Source organism: Lissotriton helveticus, chromosome 11, assembly GCF_964261635.1.
Source record: "Lissotriton helveticus chromosome 11, aLisHel1.1, whole genome shotgun sequence".
Lineage (NCBI taxonomy): Eukaryota > Metazoa > Chordata > Amphibia > Caudata > Salamandridae > Lissotriton > Lissotriton helveticus.
The window spans coordinates 1,010,109,537-1,010,130,884 of NC_136072.1; the positions used below are offsets into that span (position 1 = coordinate 1,010,109,537).

At 47.1% G+C, this 21,348-nt stretch overlaps 1 protein-coding gene across 1 annotated transcript in view; it reads left to right on the plus strand.

Moving 5' to 3' along the window:
* The window catches only part of SART3 (spliceosome associated factor 3, U4/U6 recycling protein), a 542,493-nt gene that overhangs the window by 165,328 nt on the left and 355,817 nt on the right, over positions 1–21,348 (plus strand). The gene's annotated exons all lie outside the window — the stretch shown is intronic.

Genomic DNA, 21,348 nt, shown 5'->3' on the forward strand with positions numbered 1-21,348 from the left:
CATTCGTTATAGAAAATACTTAGTAGCGACATTTTACCAAATATAATCTGCATCTTCTAGGTTTTGAGAGTTAGAACCAAGAAAATGAGCTAGCTACTTTTGTTGTTCAGTGCTCCTGTGCTCTGTAGCTAGGTTTGTGCTAGAGGAATAGTCTTACTTGCATAGAATATAGAGAATTATACATGCATAGAAAACATCATTTGCACAGCAATGTATTGTGAGGCAGGAATTTTAGGTCTTTAGAAGTCAGATACATTAAGGTGAACCCAACGAATGCCTTTGGCTCAGAAAGGTTGATGCTTATTGTAATATTGCTAGAGCCATCCATCTTTCCAAAGATAGCAGCATGATACCACCTCCAAACGCCATTTTCACAACGAAAAGTACTGTCCTTCAAAGCGGCAACAGGCTGCAGTATAAGCAGGTAATTGCTATGTATGCTAACTACTTGAGTCATTTTCAACCACACTTATTGGCCTTAATATCATTATAGTTCAAGACACATCAAAGCAACATCATACTGTTAAGTGTATTTGACTCATCTTTATGCATCCATTATCCCATCTTCAAACCCGTGAACTGTTGCCTTTGTATATTCTGTTTAATCAGACAGTTTGTGATTGGGCGGAGGTGGGGTTAGTCTTCACAGAAGCATCATTATTGTTGTTGGAAAATGTACTATTTATTGCCTGAGAAATCCACAAGTTCATGGCCACATTCAGTTTAGCTTAACCCTTTCTTGCATCTGGCATATCTAAGTATGTGTCATGGACCTAATGCATAATGTGGGAGCCTATTAGACGTCCAGTTCACGACAATCATTTTTTTTTTTATAACCTCTTTTTATTGATGAACAAAAACAGTTGGAACATTGCATTACTCTACTTTTTTTGTTTCATACAGTTATTTACCAAATCAGCACCACTGCAAATTATAATCCCTCTCCTCCTTTCCCAGTTCATTGAAGATTTACCGCCACCCCTCCAGGATCCCCATTTGTCCATAGTCTTCATCAGTCTCAGAATGCAGCATTTTGGCCCCAAGGGCGGTACATGGGAAGCCTGTGTTCATTCCATCTATTCCATACCCTTCCCCATATTAGGGGACAACATCTGTTTTCGTAGACTGTTTTTTCAGCTACCACACACCAATTCATGTCCCTCTCACAGTCATTTAGGGATGCTACCGCTTCTGCCCCCCGTAAACACGCTATGTTACGTTTTGCAATCATCAGGCCTAGGGTTATCCCAATCTGATCTCCTCCCCTCAAATCCGTTGCGTCTCAAACATTAGTAGACACCGCCCCATATAACCTGCTCAAGCATTGTATTATGGAGTCCCAGTAGGATTGAATTTTGGGGCATGACTATATTATATGGTAGAATATTCCCCCTTGTCCACATCCTCGACAATTATCTTTTATTTTTTTTAACAAATCTTTTTTTATTGAATGAATAAACCAAAAAAAAAGGGAAGATCAAAGCAAAAGAGAACAAAGTGCGGTACATTACCAAGTGTCCAGCGGTTTCCGTGCATTGATAATATATACGACATGAGGTTGCAGTTGTTCAATATTACCTTTAACATGTTAAGCTAAAGCGCGGTCCTGTAATTGCTGCAAAAGTAAAGAAATTGGAAAGTTATTTTCTATTTCTTTACTTTTGAAGCAATCGCTGCACTTGGCGTTTTAGCTTCACATGTTTAAAGGTAAAGCGCAGGTGCCGCAATTTTTTTTTCTTTTTAAATGTTTTTTTTTTCCTTTTTATTATTTTCAGCACCTGGAAACAAGTACAGAACAAGCACGTCACTGTCAAGCAAAAGGCCCCACCCCCCCCACCAAACCCCTCCCCCACATATTCCAGCAAAAGTTAGGTTCTCCCCACCAATCATCAAATACATATGCAGTAATTGTCGCTCAACACTTTCGTAATGCATAGTCTCTCGAGCTCAGACGGCTCTTTCTTGTGTACGCATCCCAGTTACACAGAAGCGGCAAGTCTCATAGTCCACCATCCAAACCATGGTATCGCCTCCACTTGCCCCATACTCTGCGAAATTTCTTCTGTCACCCTCTCGCCCTATACGTGACCCTTTCGGCCGCCATGTACAGGTCCATTCCCCTCCTCCATTCTCCTAATTGGGGTGTATCTGGCGCCCCCGATTTCCTGGCTATGTCCCTCTTGGCTACTACCAGCGCTAAGGCCAAGAAGATCAGCAGTGGGCGGGCCAGGTCCACATCATTCGTCATCCCCAGGAGAATGAGCTTCGGGTCCAATGGGATATCCATCTCTAATACCTCACCCAGTTCAGCGGTGACCTCCCCCCAATAGGTTTGTATATGTGAGCACGACCACACTATATGTAAGAAATCTCCATTCGCCATTCCACATCTGAAACAGCTAGGGTCAGACACTCTCCCCATCCTAAAGAGCCGCTGCCTGTCGAAGTATACCCTGTGTGGGATCTTAAATTGTATTAAGCGGAGTCGCGGTTTAATCGCTACCTCCCTAGGGTGCATCAATACCACCCTCCAGTCTACATCATCCATCTCTCCCACTTCTCTCTCCCAAACGGCTCGAAGTCCAGTCAGCCTATCTGGTTTATTATTCATGATTGACTTATATATCAGGGATACAACCTTCTCGGGGATCATTTCCTGCAGCAGGCGGCCTTCCAGAGGGGCATATTCAGGGAGTGCCTTCTGCAATGTCCCTTCCGCCTGCCAAGCATGCCTGAATTGTATATATTTGAAAAACTGGGAGCGGTGCAGCCCAAATTCCGCCTGTAGGGACTGAAATGACTCCAGAGTCCCGCTCTTTACCACGTCCCCCAAGGAGGAAATGCCTAAATCATCCCATCCTCGGAAGCCTTTTAACTTACTGAGTTCTTTCAGCCATGAGCAGTCCCAAATCGGGGTCTGCCTCGAGGGTCTATGTGTCATCCCGTAGCTTTCGTGGCCTTCTGCCACGCTCCTAATGTGAGTCTAGTGGCCGGGAGCAGCCTGGCTCGTCCTTTCCCCTCATATATGTAGTGTAAGCAAGTGTGCGTGCCCATAGTGTGTCTTTCTAGTGCGTAAGTAGGATGTGTGGCCGGTGCATGGATCCATTCATTGATGGGCGCCAGGTGTTCTGCCCAGTAGTAAGCCTCCAGGTCGGGAAGTGAAATTCCCCCATCACACTGGTTTCTCTGTAGGGTCGCCAACGCAACCCTGGGGTGCTTTCCTAACCACAAGTAGGACCTCAGTTCTGCATGCACTTCTGAGAAAATCTTGGGCTGTTATAGAAAATACTCATTTTGAAATGCATAAAGGAATTTCGGTAATGAGACCATTTTGAACATGGCTGCCCGCCCAAGAAGTGTCAGGGGGAGCAATTGCCATCTACTCTCATCTAGTTTTTTTCTTTTTAATTGTTGATCCGAGTTGTAACTAAAATGAAACCATAGTGCAAAAAAAGTTTTTTAATGTAAACTGGTGTGTAAATCACTTGTGCTTTAGATTAACATGTTTAAAGTTAAAGCATGGGTGCCGCCAATGTAAATAATTTATAAATAAATTAAAAAATTGGAAAAAAGGGCATGTGATCGCATTCGGCGATCACAAGTAAAAGAAAAGATCGCCTGCACTGGTAAAATTTCTTTTAAGCTGGCAGGAGAAAGCCCTTTAAGAAAGTAGTGCTCTGAGGCTGTAATTAAAGGCTACTGAGTAACAACACATGTAACAGGGGATGTCCGCATGGGAGGTTACAAGATGAGACAAGGCTGTGTTAAGGAGGGTCCACTAAGCCTATTGACCACTGAAAAGCCACAGTTTAAAAAGGACAGTCACAGGAGCCAATTAAAATGATGGGCCAACCTTCAAGTCCAAACCATGAATACAGCATGTCTCAAAGAGACAGTGCAAGTGCTACCTAGGCGAGACCTAACAAATTAAAAAAAAAAGAGGAGAGGCTTTACGCCACAACATACATTACAACATGCCTCGCAGAGCAGCGCATGCGCTGGCAAGGCTCGACCTAATAAACTTCAAGTCTCAGAATACAGCTATGTGATGCCTAAAAATCAGGACTGTATTAGGGTGTCACAGAAAACAATGGGCCTACGTGGCAATGAATGAATTGAAGCTTTCAGATTGTTGTTATTCCATGCTTAGCTATATATTGGTAGTGTTTAGCATGTTCTAAGAGATTGCTTGGAGGACGATTGAAGATGAGGCATATCTGATGTATTGCGGGGGTTGTTATTCAATAAAAGTACATGGATGTTACCAAAAGAGGTATTGAGTGATTGCTACACCCCTACAGCCCTCCTGTAATCACGCAGTGTAGCAGCGTGAACTGAATGCGAATGAAGTTAGAAGTTGAAGGCCTCCCTTCTGGCACTTGTGTCCAGGTGCGGAGACGAGCTTTGGGCACTCTGACGAGCCCTCAGCTGAAATACTGCTGACCCCGTAACCAACAGAAATTGACTCGCGTTTCTATCGTCACAGTGTAGTGTGTGGCGCTCTTGCACTTCGTCGTGCCCTGCCTCGAGGCTACATTAAGTGCTGGTCTTAAGTATGTGCTAGCTAGACCCAGGGCACCAATTTTCTGAGGGGTGAATGGAGCTGTAAGAATTAAGGTTATGCCAACAGCAGCACTCTTCTCATCTTGCTCCAGTCACGTCCTTGCCGGTTTGTTTTTGTCCAATGAGCCAGTTTAAAGTGGTTTTATTCCTTCATATGGCGGGTGATGTTTAAACACTCCTTTAGGTGCCAAATTTCTCTCTGCCCAGGGCGCCATCTTAGTCGGGGCCGGTTCTGACTGCATCCCATTCATTTTGAGTTGAGCAAAGCAGACGAAAAAACAACAGCAGCCCCCACGTCCTTTGGAAAAGCAACAGGTAGAACAGCAGAAGCAAGCATCACATGGAGACCGATTTTTAAAACATTCTGAATATCTCTGTAAAAATGCCAAACTGTCAGCTGAAACTCCAATATTAGGGGCGCATTGAAATAGTGTGAAATATTAAGGGGGAGAAAATCAAAGAAACGATAAAAGAAGAAACAATGGAATAGAGCATAATGCTAAGTTCGGAATTACACCCTAGCTTCAAAAGGTTACTTTCCAAGAACAGCATCAGTTGTTTAACGGAGGCTAGTAATACCGAGATTCCCTAGCCTGGAAAGAAAGTGGGCAAATACTTGAACCCCCCTCTCCCACCGGATGCTGCTAGTCGCCTGAAGCTTCCTGTTTGACTCTAGCGTTTCTTGGAAGACCACTGCATCTACTTTTGCTTTATTGTGTACTTGTGCCCCCCCATCTCTGCTGGATCGGCTTTCCGCCCCCCCCCCCCTCTCCCCCCCCAAGTCCTTTGAGAGGACATTAGTGGGGTTGAAAACGCTGTACAGGTAACCAAAATAATTTAGAGGGTAAGCAAGGCATACCGAGAAGCTGAGAACAGAAGTTCTTCCGTGCCCTATCCAGTCTGCACTTATTTTTCCCTTAAGCAAGTTGTTGTAATGACTTGCATTGTAATGGAACTCGTAGTAATGACACAGTTATGGTATTGACTGCGTTGTCAAGCCACGTGTGGTTTTCCATGCGTGGTAACAGATGCTATTCACAAAACTTCTATCGTCATTACTTGACCTCATGTTAGCCTTGTAGAAGTCACCTTGTGACAAAACATGTGTCTACTGTCGTCTGCTGTTTTTCAATACGCATGTATAGATGATCAAGATACCCAATTACTTTCTGAAAAAACTACAGGTTTGTAACAACTACAAGGATTCCTACTGTATAGAATTACTTTTTTTGGACTTCCACCAAGTGCTCTGATATCTTTGTTTATATTGTTTACATGGTGGTTTCTGTAACCAGTGTGAGTTGGCACCCCTAATAGTAGGGTGTTGGTTATCAAGGTCGCTTCAACCTAGTTATTTTTTTTTGATGAACTGTTATCAAATATTTTCCACGTAAATTGTTCTGAGATGTGCAATGCTTAACCACCACTACCAACTTGTCTGTAATGTTTTTTTAGATTTCGCCTGCACAGCGCTTGAGCTGTGCTTGTGAAATATACTGTTCTTCATATATCTTAAAAGGGACTTCCATCCTGTCTTCACTTTTGATTGTTCCATAAGCTTGCCAGTTTACTTTCCTCTGTTTACATTGGTTGTAGCCTGTTCTCCATTCTGTGTCTTTCTTATCAGTTTCCTGTGGCCTAACTACTCATTCCCATCCGCGTTGGTGGTTCAAACTTTTTTTCTTTTTGTTAACGCTGAATATCATTTACTGTTTACCTTTTGTTAGCTTTCATTCTAAACTCCTAATATTGCTATATATTACTTATAAACAGGCAGTCACAATTTGCATTTACCTTGCAGTTAAAAGGGGCTTGATCTAAATGGTGCAGCAGGTTCAGTGACACCGGGCCTAAAGGTCCAGGGACCCTACTAAACACAGATTATTGCAAATTTTTACAACTCAACAGACCGTCATGAGTGCAGTTATCTAGCAGGCACTAGCGTCCGGATTACAATGGCAAGATATAGTTGCCCCTCGAGGAACCATTTCAATCTCCTTATTATTCAAATATATGCCACATTCGTGATCAATAATTCAACACCTTCATGAGAGAAGTATATAAACATATACATATACCCAAGTATATCAAAACATGATATTTATTATTTTCATATATATTCTTTTTAAATGTATCTTTTGATATTTGGCAACGGACACAATACTGAAAAATATAAACTTGTTTACAGTAGTGTAAAAACACCTTTTGCTGAATTTATGGACAATTGAAATACCATATTTAGATGAAAATCAAAATCAAACAGCATTTTATCAGATGCATAGTCAGAAATAAACAAATAAGCGAAACAGTGATGGGCGTCGACGTTTCGGTCCCCTGTTGGTCTACAAGATCCACAGGACCATCATCAGGACGATGTAGTTGCACATATATACATGAAGAAGTGTGAGAGTAACAGGAATCGTCTCCTTGATATCTGGAAGCACCACTCCAAAGCAATTATTTGTCTTCACCAATGATCACCTATTACAGTATATTTATAAAGAGCTTCTCATCACATTAGTAAACTTGAAAAACAGGATCCGTAATATTGAGTCAGTTTCCTCGACTTCCAAAGACTGAGTGTCCCGTCTTTGGAAGTCGAGGAAACGGACTCTGTGGTTTTCTGTGGGTGTCTTTGTAGAAATGTGTATATTCATGAGAGGTGGGTAATTGTTGTGTGTGCAGCACAAGAGGTGGGCTTATGTAATTGCTGCGTGATGGTGAATAGTTTGAGTGAATGTGGCATGAGTGTAGGGTGAAAGGTGTGCCGATCTGAGTGCAGGGCAAGCAGAATCAGTGCAAGGTGAGATAAGGGCCATGGGAATCTTGGGTGAAAGTAGTGAGTGGTGTGAGATGTGTACCGGGCCTGGTGGCTTAGTGGACCAATTCTTCCACTGTAGGGGCCTGTGTTCGACCTCATGGTCACAGGTTCAAATTCCGGCATTCCATTCTGCCTTGCATTCTTCTGAGGTCGATAAAATGAGTACCATTGAGTTGGGTAACAATAAACATCTGTTATTTAGTGCCAAGATACTCTTTGGTGAACGTGCGCTTTACAAATACACGTTATGTTAAATGCAGGGTGAGGGCTGGGTGACCAGTGTGCCAGTGAGAGTGCAGGGTGAGAGTGGAGGGTGACCAGTTACAGTGGAGGGCGACCATCAAGACTAACTGGTGATGGTAGGGTGAGAGATTAGTTAATGCAGGGGGATTGATGTGGTGTCCCTGCGAGTTCTAGCAGACCATTGTGCCTGTGTGTAGACATGGTGAGCTGCGTGAGTGATGGGTAAAAGGAGTGCCTGTGTGAGTGCAGGCTGAGCTCTGCCTATGTGAGTGCAGGGTGAGAGGTGTGAGTGCAAGGTAAGTGGTGTGCTCATTTGAGTGACAAGAATGCCTTTGTGAGCAAAGGGTGAGCGATGTGCCTGTGTGAGAGTAGAGTGAGAGGAGTGAGTACAGGGTAAATGATGCGAGTGCAGGATGAGTGATGCGAGTGCAGGATGAGTGATGCGAGTGCAGGATGAGTGATGCGAGTGCAGGATGAGTGATGCGAGTGCAGGATGAGTGATGCGAGTGCAGGATGAGTGATGCGAGTGCAGGATGAGTGATGCGAGTGCAGGATGAGATATGGGCCCATTTGAGTTTGGGGGACAGTGCAGAATGGGAGGAGTGAATCCATGATGAATGATGGGCCCGGTTTGTGGTTGAGTGCAGGGGAAGTGGTGAGAGTGACAAACGAGTAGAGTGTCATGTGAGTGCAGGATTAGCTGTGTGCTCATGTGAATGTAGAGTAAGTGCACGGTGAAGGGCATGAGTGCACTGCTATCGCTTTGAGGAACGGGTGTGCGTGAAACTGAAACGTGAGTGGTGAAAATGATGGGTGAGTTGTCTGAATGCAGGGTATGTTCCCTGACACTTTGGGTGTCTCGAATGTTATTGACGGTTGGCAGGTAGGGATTCAGATATAATAAATTACTACTATTATGGCATCAATCAGTTGTGGAGGAAATAAATGTTTTGTTGACCCTGCAACAAACTTTCAGTCTCCTGATATACTTAACATTACTTTTCACTAAATTAATTCTCCCACTTCTGTACAACATTACCACTTGCTCCAGCTCATCCCCCAAAGCATCAGCCTTAATCTCCCTCCCTGTGCCATCCCACATCCTTTGTGGCAGCAAAAGTAATTTACAATTGAAAGGCATACGCAGAGGGGGATGCAGAGAATATGGGGGAAAAGCATACAAAGCCTTTCTAACAAGTACATGGTCTTTTAAAGACCTGTGAAATACTTGGATGAGGCTGAGATAAAGTGTCAGGTGTAGGAAGCTGACTCTTTATATAAAATATCAAAATGAGATGTATTGTGCAAAGAGGCCCGGGGGTTCCCTAATAAGTGGACCAGGGCTTGCTATGGCAATCCCAAGGTGCTCTTCTAGGGGGTAGTGTGGTCAAGCAGCCATAGGTTTAACACAGAGGAGTGCAAGACATCTGAAATTACACACTGGTCCTTATAAGAGACACATGACTCAATAAAGAGACCCCTACCAATTTATGAAAGTAACCCGTATCTTTATATATGTTTAGGCACCAGAAGCAATTTGTTCAGGTGAGTAAGTTTTTAAATAGGAAGTCTTTTCAGTTAACAAAGTCGACAGTGCAATTTTTAGAAGCTGCAATGTTCTCCTGTGGGAGGAAAAGTCAATGCAGCATTTGGGTATAGTACAGCGTCTTACGGGACCAATCTCCAGGAGTAAGGTGAGTGGTGGGCAAAGTCCAAGGCAGAACCAGTAGAACTCCACCAGCGGCACTAGGGCGTCCGGGTGCAGAGATTCAAAACCCCATCTGGTGACCAATGTTACTCTATGGAGGGATTGGTCTTTGTGTAAAGGGGCTGCTGGCTCGAACTGAGTGGCCAGTAGGGCTGAACCAACAGAGGGGATTAGGCCTCCTGATGCTTGGGGTGTAGGAACACCTTTGATACTCTTATATATGGCCCAGTGGCAACGGGTGCAGAGGTGTCTTTAGGTGTCAGGTTTTTCTTACTGGGAGCAGTCACTGTAGAGGGGGCATGCATGCAGAGGAAGCAGGCGACATTGGTGAGTTCACTGGGGGTGAAACCACAGTGGACTTGGTCTCTGGAGGGCTGGGGGAACCACAATTACACCGTTGTCCCACTTCAACTCTGGGTTGAAGCGATGGGTGCAGTGGTGTCTTCAGCCGTCTGGTTCTTGAGGTCATGAAGTTCTTATAGTAGCCCTTGGATGCCTGCAGGTTTCAGGGAAGCAGGTCCGCTACTTCTCAGCAGGTCTTGGTTCCTGGGTGAAGTGCTGGCGGGTCTCTCGGGCATTGGGGACTCTGCAGCACAAGTTGACTTATGGCGCAAATGTGGAGATCAGAAGGCAGGCTGACAGGGTTGGCTCCAGTTCAGTTGCTGTGTCTTCAATTCTTGCAGGATGCGACTCTTCACGTCCTTCCTCGTCTTTCAGGACGGCAGGATCTTATTTCCTGAAGCCAAGGGTTCCCCTAAATACTGAATAATTTGGGGGGCGTTAGGCGAGTGTAAGGTGGTAGCTAATGGTGTACTGACCCTTGGGGTCACTGACCCCCTGTGTGGCCACTTCCTGTGGGAAGAAGGCATAACCCTATCCCAGAGTTCCTAAGTGTGCCAACACAAAGATGGCCATTTATGAAAAGTTGCACCCACATCAGGTTAGGCCACCTTGGGGGTGGTACAAGCCCGGGGGTGGGCAGGCCTACCTCACAAGTTAATCCCGCCTGCCCAGGTGCAAAAGAGCTCTCGTCAACAGTGTGGGGGATTATTTGGGGGGGGTGTGGGGGGGTGGGTGTAATTCGGCCTCCTTGCCTGTGAGGGCAGGCAGATTTGCATTTCAAAGGCAGGAGCTATCAAAAAAAGAAAATCCTGTCTTATCGAGCAGGTGATTTACATATAGCAACCTACACTAGCTATAATTAACTAAGAGTTTTGTTTAACAAAAGAGCTAATCAAGTAGCCCATCTCAAACATCTTCGGCCCAAGGGAGCAGGGGTTATACATAGTCTGATGTGCTTGAATCTGCATTTTCACAGCCCTACAGCCGAGCCAATCTCAAGGGTCCTCGCGCCAAACTGCTCCCGGCAGTGTCTTATGGACATCTGACTTTCTCTGGTAAAATCGATTCATTTCTTGTCAACTATCAAATAATGCCCTATAAAAAAATATTTTCGCCTCCCCAGCATGCAAGAAGGGCAAGGCTAAGACTTGAGCTGGGCCTGGCAAGTGCAGATCTTTTCTATATATATATATTTTTATAAGGTCACCATACAATAAAAAACATGTATTACATCATTCAAATCGATCAAATATGTCTCCAGTTTAATACCCAACTCACCCCTTAACGCCCTCCCCCCTACATATTCGGTGGTGTGGGCACGTTCAGAGTCTCATAACCCATTATAGTACCAATTGTACAGAAAGCTTGCACATCATTGTTCTTTGTGTGATGATCACATGCACGAGTATTGCTCATTCATCCCCCTCATCCGGCTGATAGTCCTCCAAAGCCTGGGCCAGGGCCACCCACGCTCTTGCCATCTCCAAAGCCTTATTACCAACACATGTCGCTTGTCGGAGCCTGACAGTGCTTTCACACTTTGCCCACTTACAGAATTCCGTACGCCAGCACTTGCTCGAAGGTCCCTCCCTTGATTTCCAATGCCAAGTTATTTCTCGTTTTGCCAAAAATAGACCCAAATCAATAAACTTGCTGGTTATTTTAGTTTTAGCCGTGTGCGGGAACCAATGCAGCAAGCAGGCAGCCATGTTGTAATCTAGCTGTCGATCCGTGACTGCATTCAAAAGGTCTCCTACGTCTACCCAATAACTCCCAATATTCGGGCAAAGCCATAGCATGTGTTCCAGTTCGACATCCTCCTCCAAGCATCTGGGACACGCCGCATCTTGGACCCGGAAGTATTTCCGGATCTTGCCCGGAGTCAGGTAAGCCTGATGTAGAATGAAAAACTGAATCTGTTGGAACCAAGTATTTCTGCTCCCTTTCCATGCCCTCTTAAGAATGTGTTCCCATGTTGAGTCCGGGATCGGGCGGTCTATACCCGCTTCCCACCTTGCCTTGAGGTCCGCCAATGGGCGTAATCCCTCATGCAACATCCGAGACTGGAGGCACGTGATCGCCTTAATGGTCCCTGCGGCCATTACAACATACTGACAGGCCTATGTGGTCACAGGTACAGTTCGTCCACCTACCCAGTGCTTTTGAATCGCGGTTGTAACCGCTGCATGAATCAGAAAGTCACCCTCGGGGAGGCCATACATGTCTTGTAGTGCTTGAAAGGGCATCAGTTCTTCATTCATGTATAAATCCCCCACCATGTGGATACCTAGTTGTTCCCAATCCGCTAGCGGATTCCAGTCCCCTCCGTGTGGAAGCGCCGTCAGCATCCCCAGTGGACTCTCCGGTGCATATGGGTGGGAAGCCCCCGCCTTACGCTGGCTTCTATTCCAACAAAGCCTCAGGTCCCTCAAATCGAGCTTTTGTTGTAGGACTATGTAAGAGAGGACGTGTCGTTGTATCCCTTGTCCTCGCTTATGTTCAGGACCCCGGAATTCCTGTGCTATACCTTGTGTAAGGACCTGCAGCTGTGCTGCAAGGTAGTAGAGCTCAAAATCGGGTACCGCCAATCCTCCATCCGTTTTAGGCCTCATCAAAATTGTCAGTGCTACCCGCCGTCTGCCATTGCCCCATAGGAAGCCGACTGTCAATGACCGTAATTCTTTAAATAGTCGTGGTGGGATCCAAATCGGCAAAGTGCGGAAGTAGTAAAGCAGCCTGGGGAGTGCCACCATCTTAAGTAAAGCGATTCTGCCCACCACCGATAGAGGGAGTGTCGACCAGAACGCCATACAGCCCTCAGGGCCCTGATACAGCGCCCCACATTTCCTTCCAACAAATCCATGTTGTCATGATAGATCCGAACCCCCAAATAGGTGAGGCATGTCGGTTCCCAGCTGATCTCACCAAGTGAAAGTGGCGGGTTCAAACCCTGTCGGATCGGGAAGAGGCACGTCTTGTTCCAGTTTACCTTGAGTCCCGACATTGCTCCATATTGTGACAGCAAAGAGGTCGCCCCTCGTAAAGCTTCCTCCGTATCTCTCAGGAAGAGAAGCAAATCATCTGCATACACTGATATATAGTGTGGCATGAACTGCAGCCCCCTGTAGACCACTCCCGATCGCGCCTGAACCGCAAGGGGCTCTATCGCCAGCACAAATAGCAGTGGCGATAACGAACAGCCCTGCCTCGTCCCCCTCATAACCGGATACTGGTCGGATATCACCTCCCCTAGCCGTACTCGGGCAGTGGCCGAGGAGTACAACACTCTCGTCCAGTTTCCGAACTGGTCACCCAGTCCGAATTGTTCCAGTACTTTGTGTAGGAAAGCCCACTCCAGACTGTCAAACGCCTTCTCTATGTCTATAGAGAGGACCGCTGGTGATCGCAAGTCATCGTGGCTCTCAGCGATAACCCTTAGGAAGCGTCGTATATTCGAAGCAGTGTTCCTAGTCGGGATAAATCCCTCTTGGTCCGAGTGCACCGGCGTGGTCATGTACGGTAGGAGTCGGGTCACCAGTATCCGGCTCAGAATCTTATAGTCCACCGTCGGCATGGATAGCGGTCTATAAGAGGTTACATCCATGTCCGTCCGCCCCGGTTTCAGTAGAGGAATAATCAATGCTTCACGCATCGACCTTGGTAGTCGGCCTTCCTCCCCCGCCTCCTTGTAGACCTCCACTAAACGGGGTGCTAGAGTATCAATATACTGTGCATAGAATTCAATGGGCAGCCCATCAGGCCCCGGCGTCTTATTCCGGGCCATGTGTTTAATTGCACTGCGGATCTCAGCTAGAGTTATATCTTGCCCTAGTAATTTAGCCTGGTCTGCATCTAATTGGGGCAGCGGGATCTCCGCTAAATACCCCTCTATGTCCGTTTCTGCGGCTTCCAGTTTACTGTTATATAGAGACTCATAATAAGTGAGAAACCGAGAGAGCACCTGCGCCTGCGAGTGAACCAGTATGCCGGTATCAGATTCTATTCTCATAATCGGGCCACTCTTCGGTACTGGGTCTGCTAACTTGGCCAACAATGTACCGACTTTATCCCCTTCTGCATGAACTCTCGTCAGGTAGCCCTTATGATCAAAGATGCGCAACCGCTCGACTTCAACCGCAAGCATTTCCTTCGCCTCCAATAGTTGCGCCTGTAGCGCCGGCTGTCCCGGCTTCTGCTGTTCTAAATCCCTCAGTTTCTCCTCCGCTTTCCTTATGTCCTCAAGCACTGTCTTCCTGGCTCCTGAGTATTTACTAATACATAGCCCCCTGACGACGACCTTAAATGCGTCCCACTCAACTGCCCTCGTAGAAGCTGTTCCCCGATTTTCCTGAAAATAATGTTCGATGCCCTCTCCTATCTCAGTTCTAAAGATCTGATCTTCCAAAGTTTCGGGGCGCAGTCGCCACGTCGGAATCGCGGACCGCACTCGCTGCTAGTTAATAGACATCAACAACGGGTTGTGATCAGAGATAGTCTTTGTAAGGTACTCCGTGTGTGCTGCCACGTGAGCGATCGAGTGGGAGCAGAGAATTGCATCAATTCTGACATGAAGCTCATGCATGGATGTAAAGAAAGAATAATCTCTGTCTTGAGGATGTTACATCCGCCATACATCCACTAGCCCCCATCTTTCCTGCCAGTCAGATCTATTTTTAGCCAATTTCCGAACCGGCGCGTTAGCTAGAGGAGGATGCGATCTGTCCAACTCTACGTCTGCAATGGCATTAAAACCCCCCCCACCACTGCAGGACCAGCCAAGTAAAGCGCCAGCATGCCTGACAAGCTGTCCAAGAAACCAGCCTGGTCTAGGTTTGGGGCGTATATACTACATAACACAACATCCCTACCATACAGCCTTCCCTCCACTGCAGCATACCTGCCCTCTGGATCCAACACATGTCTTGTGGCCTGAAAAGGGACACCCGCCCTTACCCATATGAGCACTCCCCTAGCAAACGCCGAATACGCTGTGCTGAACACCTGTCCCCTCCACCTGCGCTGCAGCGCTGACCCTCCGCTCTAGTAAGATGGGTCTCTTGTAGCAGAGCTATGTGGATTCCTCTCCTCATCAAGTATGCATGAACCTTGTGGCGCCTAGACATTGTGTGCAAACCCCTCACGTTCCATGTGATGCATTTCAAATCAGGTAATGTTGCCATTGCGCTTGCTTCGCAGCCTCAACCTGTACACGTTGTATGCGCCCACACCACCACTAGACCCCCAAATACCAACATCCCATGTAACACCCTCAGCCCTCCCCCCCCAGAACAGGGCCCAATAACAAGCTATCAGTCCCCATCCAAACTTCTCAAAAATACACACAGTTCTATCCTGTGGTAGTCGCCACAGGGTGCCTTAAGGGCAATGGAAGGGTAACTCGGCCCGACAGGCAGCAGCTTTCGCCCAAGCCCCACCGCCCTAGATCCCATTAGGTAATATTCTATAAACGTTTGTGCCCAATCGCTCCCAGGCGCTATAACACTATTGAGCAGTTCGTGGCGGCCATCCAACCTCAAGAGTGCACCTAGATGGGCTATTCATCTAACATTCCTTCTGCTGTTCTTGGCGTAACCACAGGTCCCCTATTACTGTCCGTTTCCGAGAGCTCCGTATCCGACCTCCTCTTATCTTCATCTGATTCTGTTCCCGCTGCCGACTCAGCTTTCTGCGAGCCCGTTATCTCCGCTGTCGCTGCTAATGCTCCTTGCCTATCCATCGCCATTTAAGTCAACTGCTGCTTCTGCAGGTTTTTATTCCTTTTCCGGAGACATTGGGATTTGCGCATCCGAGATGGTTTAGGTGGTCCGGAGTGTCCTTGAGCCTGACTAACAGTGCCCGCTCTGTATGTCTCGAGCCATGTCCATGCTTCCTCGGGCGTCAGGAAGAACTGAGTCGTGCCGTCCATAATCACCCTCAATTTTGCCAGGAAGATCAATGAATACTGGATCCCCTCTTCCCTGAGTTCTTTGTTAATTGCCAGATAGGAGGCCCTGCGTCTTTGTATTTCCTGGGTGTAATCCGGGAATATTGTGTACCATTGCCCACTTTGAAGGGACCCGCCGCACGCGCCCTTTGGATCAGTATGTCCCTGTCTTTATAGTGAATTAACCTGGCCACCACTGGTCAAGGAGGACGGCCAGGCCGCGGTCGCCGAGCTGGCACCCTGTGTGCCCTCTCAAGTGTGAAGAAGGGAGATAGCTCCTCCGGAGCAACCTCTGTTTTGAGCCAGGTTTCCAAGTAGGCAATCATATCAGACCCCTCTGTTTTTTCCGGCAGGCCCACTACGCGTATATTATTGCGCCGATTCCTACTTTCGGAATCTTCAGCTCTCTTTTCTAACATTGCTAAATGTCCTAGCACATCTCCCAGCTTGGCCTCTATGGTAGCCTGCGCTGGCTTCAGATCCTGAATGGCCAACTCGTTCTCCCTCACTCTGTCCACCAGCTTCGAGTGGTCTGCACGCAGGAGCCCCAACCCCGTCGCAACCTGCGCAATGTCTTGCTGTAGGGCGTCCTTCGTCGCCGCTATGGCTTCAAGTATCTTATCAAGGTGTTGACGCAGCCCTATTTCCACCCCCTGCGCCATGAGTGTCATCCTGCCCCACAGCCTCCTCTTTCTTGTTCTTTGGTTTCATCTTGTGTGGCTAGCTGTCACTCTGTTCGGTATGAGTACGCTTCCTGCGTAAGGCCTCCTTATAAACCTCCACGTGGTCTAAGACTTTAGTTATGAAGAAACTGGCAGGACTCATTCCCCGTGTTTACTCCATCTTCAAGAGCCCGCACCATCTCAGGATTAAACACCAAGGAACTACCATCAATCAGCTCCTGGCAACAGTACCGTAGCACCACAGCCAATTCTGGGGAAGCCTGGAGCCCCCTATACAGCCCACCGATCTGGGCCCAATAGTCCCGTCCGCTCAGGTCTTATGGCGTTTATGTCCCACTGCGCGCCCAGTCACTCCCTTAGTGGACTTGCGGCCCCTGTCGCAGCGTGTACAGCGCAGCCCTCAGTGGTGTGGTCTCCCTTCGCCATTTCTCTTCGGGCCCAGTGTTTCCGATTCCAGAGTGTTGCCCTCCTTCAGTCATTCAATTGCCCCCTTCTGGTGTCCGCAGGTCCTGGGTGCGCACTCCCCCCTCGTCCGCAGCGTGTTCCGGGCCCGGCCTGCAACGTCTCAGCGCCCTGTGCCTTTCCCGGCTTGAGCTTACACGTCTTGCCCGATGCCTCTGGGTACGCGCCTCTGCCCCTGCTTATGCGATGTCACAGACCTGCTCCCCCGCTCCCACCTCCGCAGTACCGGGTGCAGGCCCGCTCCACCACACTTACCGGGCACTGTGACTGGGCGCCACCATTTGTCAATCACTCTTCCTGCCAGTCGGTGGGATCTTGATTGCTCGTCCGTCCTGCTGGCGTCATTCAGGGCTCCTGGGTGCCACAGTTGTCTCGGCGGCAGGCCCACGATTGCTGCGCTGCTCCAGCAGGACCCTCAGTGCTCCCTCGGATCTCAGGTCTCCGTGTCCCTGCCGGCATTCAAAGACCAAACATTGCCGCACAGGTGCTGCCGCATCGGTAGCCGTACTCTACTCCTCCAGCCCTCTGGTCCATAGGCGTAGTGTTCAGGGATCTCACAATCTTCCGGCCGCCATTCTAGGGCCCAGGGCTGTCCCGGAGCTCTTTGGGCAGTCTAGGGATCAGGGCGCTCCACACTCCATTGTCGCCGCTCACTCGTCAGGGCCAGCAGGTTGCACCCTCCGGGACTCGGAGCTCCCAATATGCTCACTTGCCGTGCTTGTCCGCGAGATCACTTGCCCGGCTCGTCCTCACTCGCTGCTCCCTGCCGCCGTCTTGCCGCTTCTTCTCAGGCTGCGCCGGCAGCATAACCCGCGCCTGGGTCGCGCTGGGGCCTCCGGGTGTCGCGATGTCGGTCGGGTTCAGGTGCCCCGGTGTTCCGACACTTGCTTCTCCGATTTCACTAGGTTTCAGGATGTTTAGCAGGATATTTTCGGGATCGGGCACGGAGCTATCTGCTCACGCCGCCTCTCCCATCGGCGCTCAAGCCACGGCCCTGCAGATCTTTTCTATCTAGGAGACTTAATTAAATTCTACATCTACACTCTGCGTGCAACAGCTCAATCCATGAAAGAACAATTGCAATCCGTGTTCACGGACGAACTCTCTTCTTGGTACAGACAGCTGCACTTGGCCATTTCCACATTGAAGATTGAAATCATAAACTTCTCTAATCCAATTATTCCCCTGTCAAGGTGGAAAAAAACGATAAAAAGCCAAATTACTCTAGTGTCATTCGAGAGAGACATTGTTTGGCTTCCCAAAAAATGACTCCTTACAGCTCTGGATGCCTCCTATATCGAGGGGAAACCTCAACCATGTGCAGATTACAGCTCTGGATACCTCCTATATCGAGGGGAAACCCAACCATATTTTAATTACTCTCTCCAATCACAGACTCGTAATAAAATTATTTATATGAGGCTGTTAGCCCTCCCAATTCATGATTTTAACCAGCTGTGGGCTCGGAGGAACGGTCAGCTAACATGTAGGCTCTGCAATTATCCACATGAGTCCTGGTTACATCTGCTATGTTGTTGTCCTCATCTTGCCAACGACCGCCGACGTCTACTGGTCCCAGTCTATCGGGAAAAGTCACTGAAACATTGCAGAGAAGCATCTGATTTGTGCTTCAGTAATAATTCAGCCCAAGTTCTAGCAAGGGCTGGGAAGTTTGTTAACATTATTTTAACTGCACTGCATAATGCCCAGCATTAAGAAACAGCCAAGTTCTATTCTCATTGCACAAATGAACGTTGATGAAAGTTAGCTATTAGTAATAAGCGTTGTGACACTTTTGTCATTGTCTTTCATACTATACACTTTCCTTTTGGACTAAACGGTTAATTGTGATATATTGCCATCAACCTGAAATGCTGCTTTTAGAATTGACATTTATTTTGTATTGCCAGATTTTATAAATGTGTATACAATTTTAATTTTTTTAATTTTATTAGGTATCAATATGATGTTTGTATGTTACGGTTTTGATTAACTGTATAATAAAAAGACTAACAACCTATTAACGAATCAGAAGAAACATTTACCAAGGACAACGACAAGTCCTAAAAGAAGACGTGAAGGGACTTACCAGGTTAATCAGTATGCAAGTGAAGTCATGACACGTGCCATCACAGCGCATGATGTCACGATGTGTAACATTGCACGTAAGATAGCAGGAAGGGACCTCACTGGATGTGACATCACAAGAAGTGACATCCGATATTAATACCTCATACATGTTTATCAGGTATATCATGAGTACATTTAAGCACGTTATGAGATTTGGCATCGGGGTTGTGCCAAAAAAGTGGCGCAATCCGAACGCAAAATCTGGGTCTCAACTAATATATATATATATATATATATATATATATATATCAGGTGCTAACCTATCGGTGTGCGGCAGGACACTCTGAAAACTACCTCTCGCCCACACCCTGCTCATAACTCTAGGCGCTGAAGAAGGCTACTATGCCAAAATGCATCCGCCGATAATGAGGACAGCGTAAATAGTGTTTCCCGATTTCCCCAACGTGGTCTCTGCTCTTTTTTGGAGTAGTGTTTCGGAATTTGGAGCGCGAATGCCAGAATCGCGCAACAGGGGCCCCCGCATCATAAGCTGGCCTTGGAATTGCTGGTTTTTGCTACGGCGATCTTTTTTCAATTCAGGGTACTGAAATTCCCCAGGCCCACCTCCGGAGTTTGGAGTGAAGATTCAGCGGTGCTGGAACAATTTTGCTCCACCTTGGGCGAGCTGGACTCCCGGACTTGCCCCCGCCATCCTAGTTCCTGTACTTCTGGGGTTGGTGCGGTCCAGGGGACTCGAGGGGGCACCCTAATTACAGCAACATGCAGGACATTTGTGTGAGGGACTGCGAAAAGCCCTGCAGATCGCACCAGCATCTGACTTTTTCCGCATCACTCACCTTGCCACAGAGCAGCATTCTGGGACCTGCAGTCCACATAGCAGCTTCCCACCAACAGGTGAGCCAGATCTACGAACTACGGGGTGGAGTCAGGTGCTAACCTATTGGTGTGCGGCAGGACACTCTGAAAACTACCTCTCGCCCACACCCTGCTCATAACTGTAGGTGCTGAAGAAGGCTACTATACCGAAATGCATCCGCCGATAATGAGGACAGCGTGAAGCATGGCAGTAGATCAGTTCTGCTTAATTGGTTGCAAATTCTGCATTTTAAAATATTTTCTGGGTTAAGGCATCTGCTGTAAAGGTGCACAGTAAATCTCAGGGAATAATAATAATGGTAAGATAACTCTGGAGGTGAACGCATTTGTTGGAGAGATCTGTGTCATGTGAAGTCCCAGATTTGAATCAAAGTAGCATGGAGAGTTAATGTGTCTCCTGCAAAGCACATCAGGTAACCTGCAGATGACAGATTTTCATTTTATGTAGATAGTGAAGTGGGTTACTGCTCTTAACACCGAGATCCTTTTGTTACCTGCTGCTCATAAATTGTAATCCTTGTACTATATCACAGTGAGCTATAAAGGACGTGATGCCTACACCCTGTAACCCTGTCTCATGTAACTCATCTTGTACATTGAATTGCACATGTACATGATTTACTGTCAATGTATCATGTGTATGTTACCTAAAGAGCTCTGACACCCTGCATTGGATGCAGAGCTGTTAAAGAAATAAAATAGTGCTATTGAAATTATTTGTGTAAATACTGGGACAGGACAGCACGCCTGACATTCTTACAGTGCCTGCATCTCTTGTATACAAAGACTGATCAAAGGCAAAAAGCATGCCTCTCTTAAGTACCGTTGAAGAGATAACAAGCTGTCTGTCTTTGTTTTACCTATGTGGCATTTACATTTAAGTGTGAGGTTCCAGATCACCACCAGTCAGGTTACTCAAACAAAGGAGGCCTGATGGCCCCTTAACTTCAGCCCAGCTGGAGTTGAAAAACGTGTGCACCCACTGGCGCCGTTTCATGCACCCTACAACGCGATTCAGTCACAGCATCTTTCAAACACACAAAGGCACGTATGCTTTGTATTTAGGAATGACTCCTAGTGTGGACAGAAATATCAACCTAAAAGAGAAACACCAGCTGCTACTCACAAACACGGAATAAGAACACTGTACTGATTCTAAACAATAGAAGAGCACACGAGCGTGAGATTGTTGCCTATTATTAGTAAATACATTTTGTGGGCTTACTCCGTGACAAGAATATTTTCCACCTGAGAAAAGTTAAAAATGAAGTATTTAAATTTCATAATTATATTTTCCCAGCTACATCACTGCTTAGCTATTATCAATCATATTATTCTGTGCTCCATTCTCAGTATTTCATGTTCATTTACCTCTGTATTCCTTACGCAAACATATCCTATCTATTAAGTCTGGCATTTGCTCACATTACCACTAGTCCTGGCGGCAGACCATGTGTCACCTGTCAGCATGCACACCCCGGAAGCCCTGCTCAGCGACTACCTATGTCGGATGGTTCACAAGCTGTTGATTGTCAAGGCCATATTGGAATCTCAGTTTGGGGGAACCGTTGTCATGACGTGTTCCCGTGTGGGTTTCTGCTAAGTTGTCAGTGTT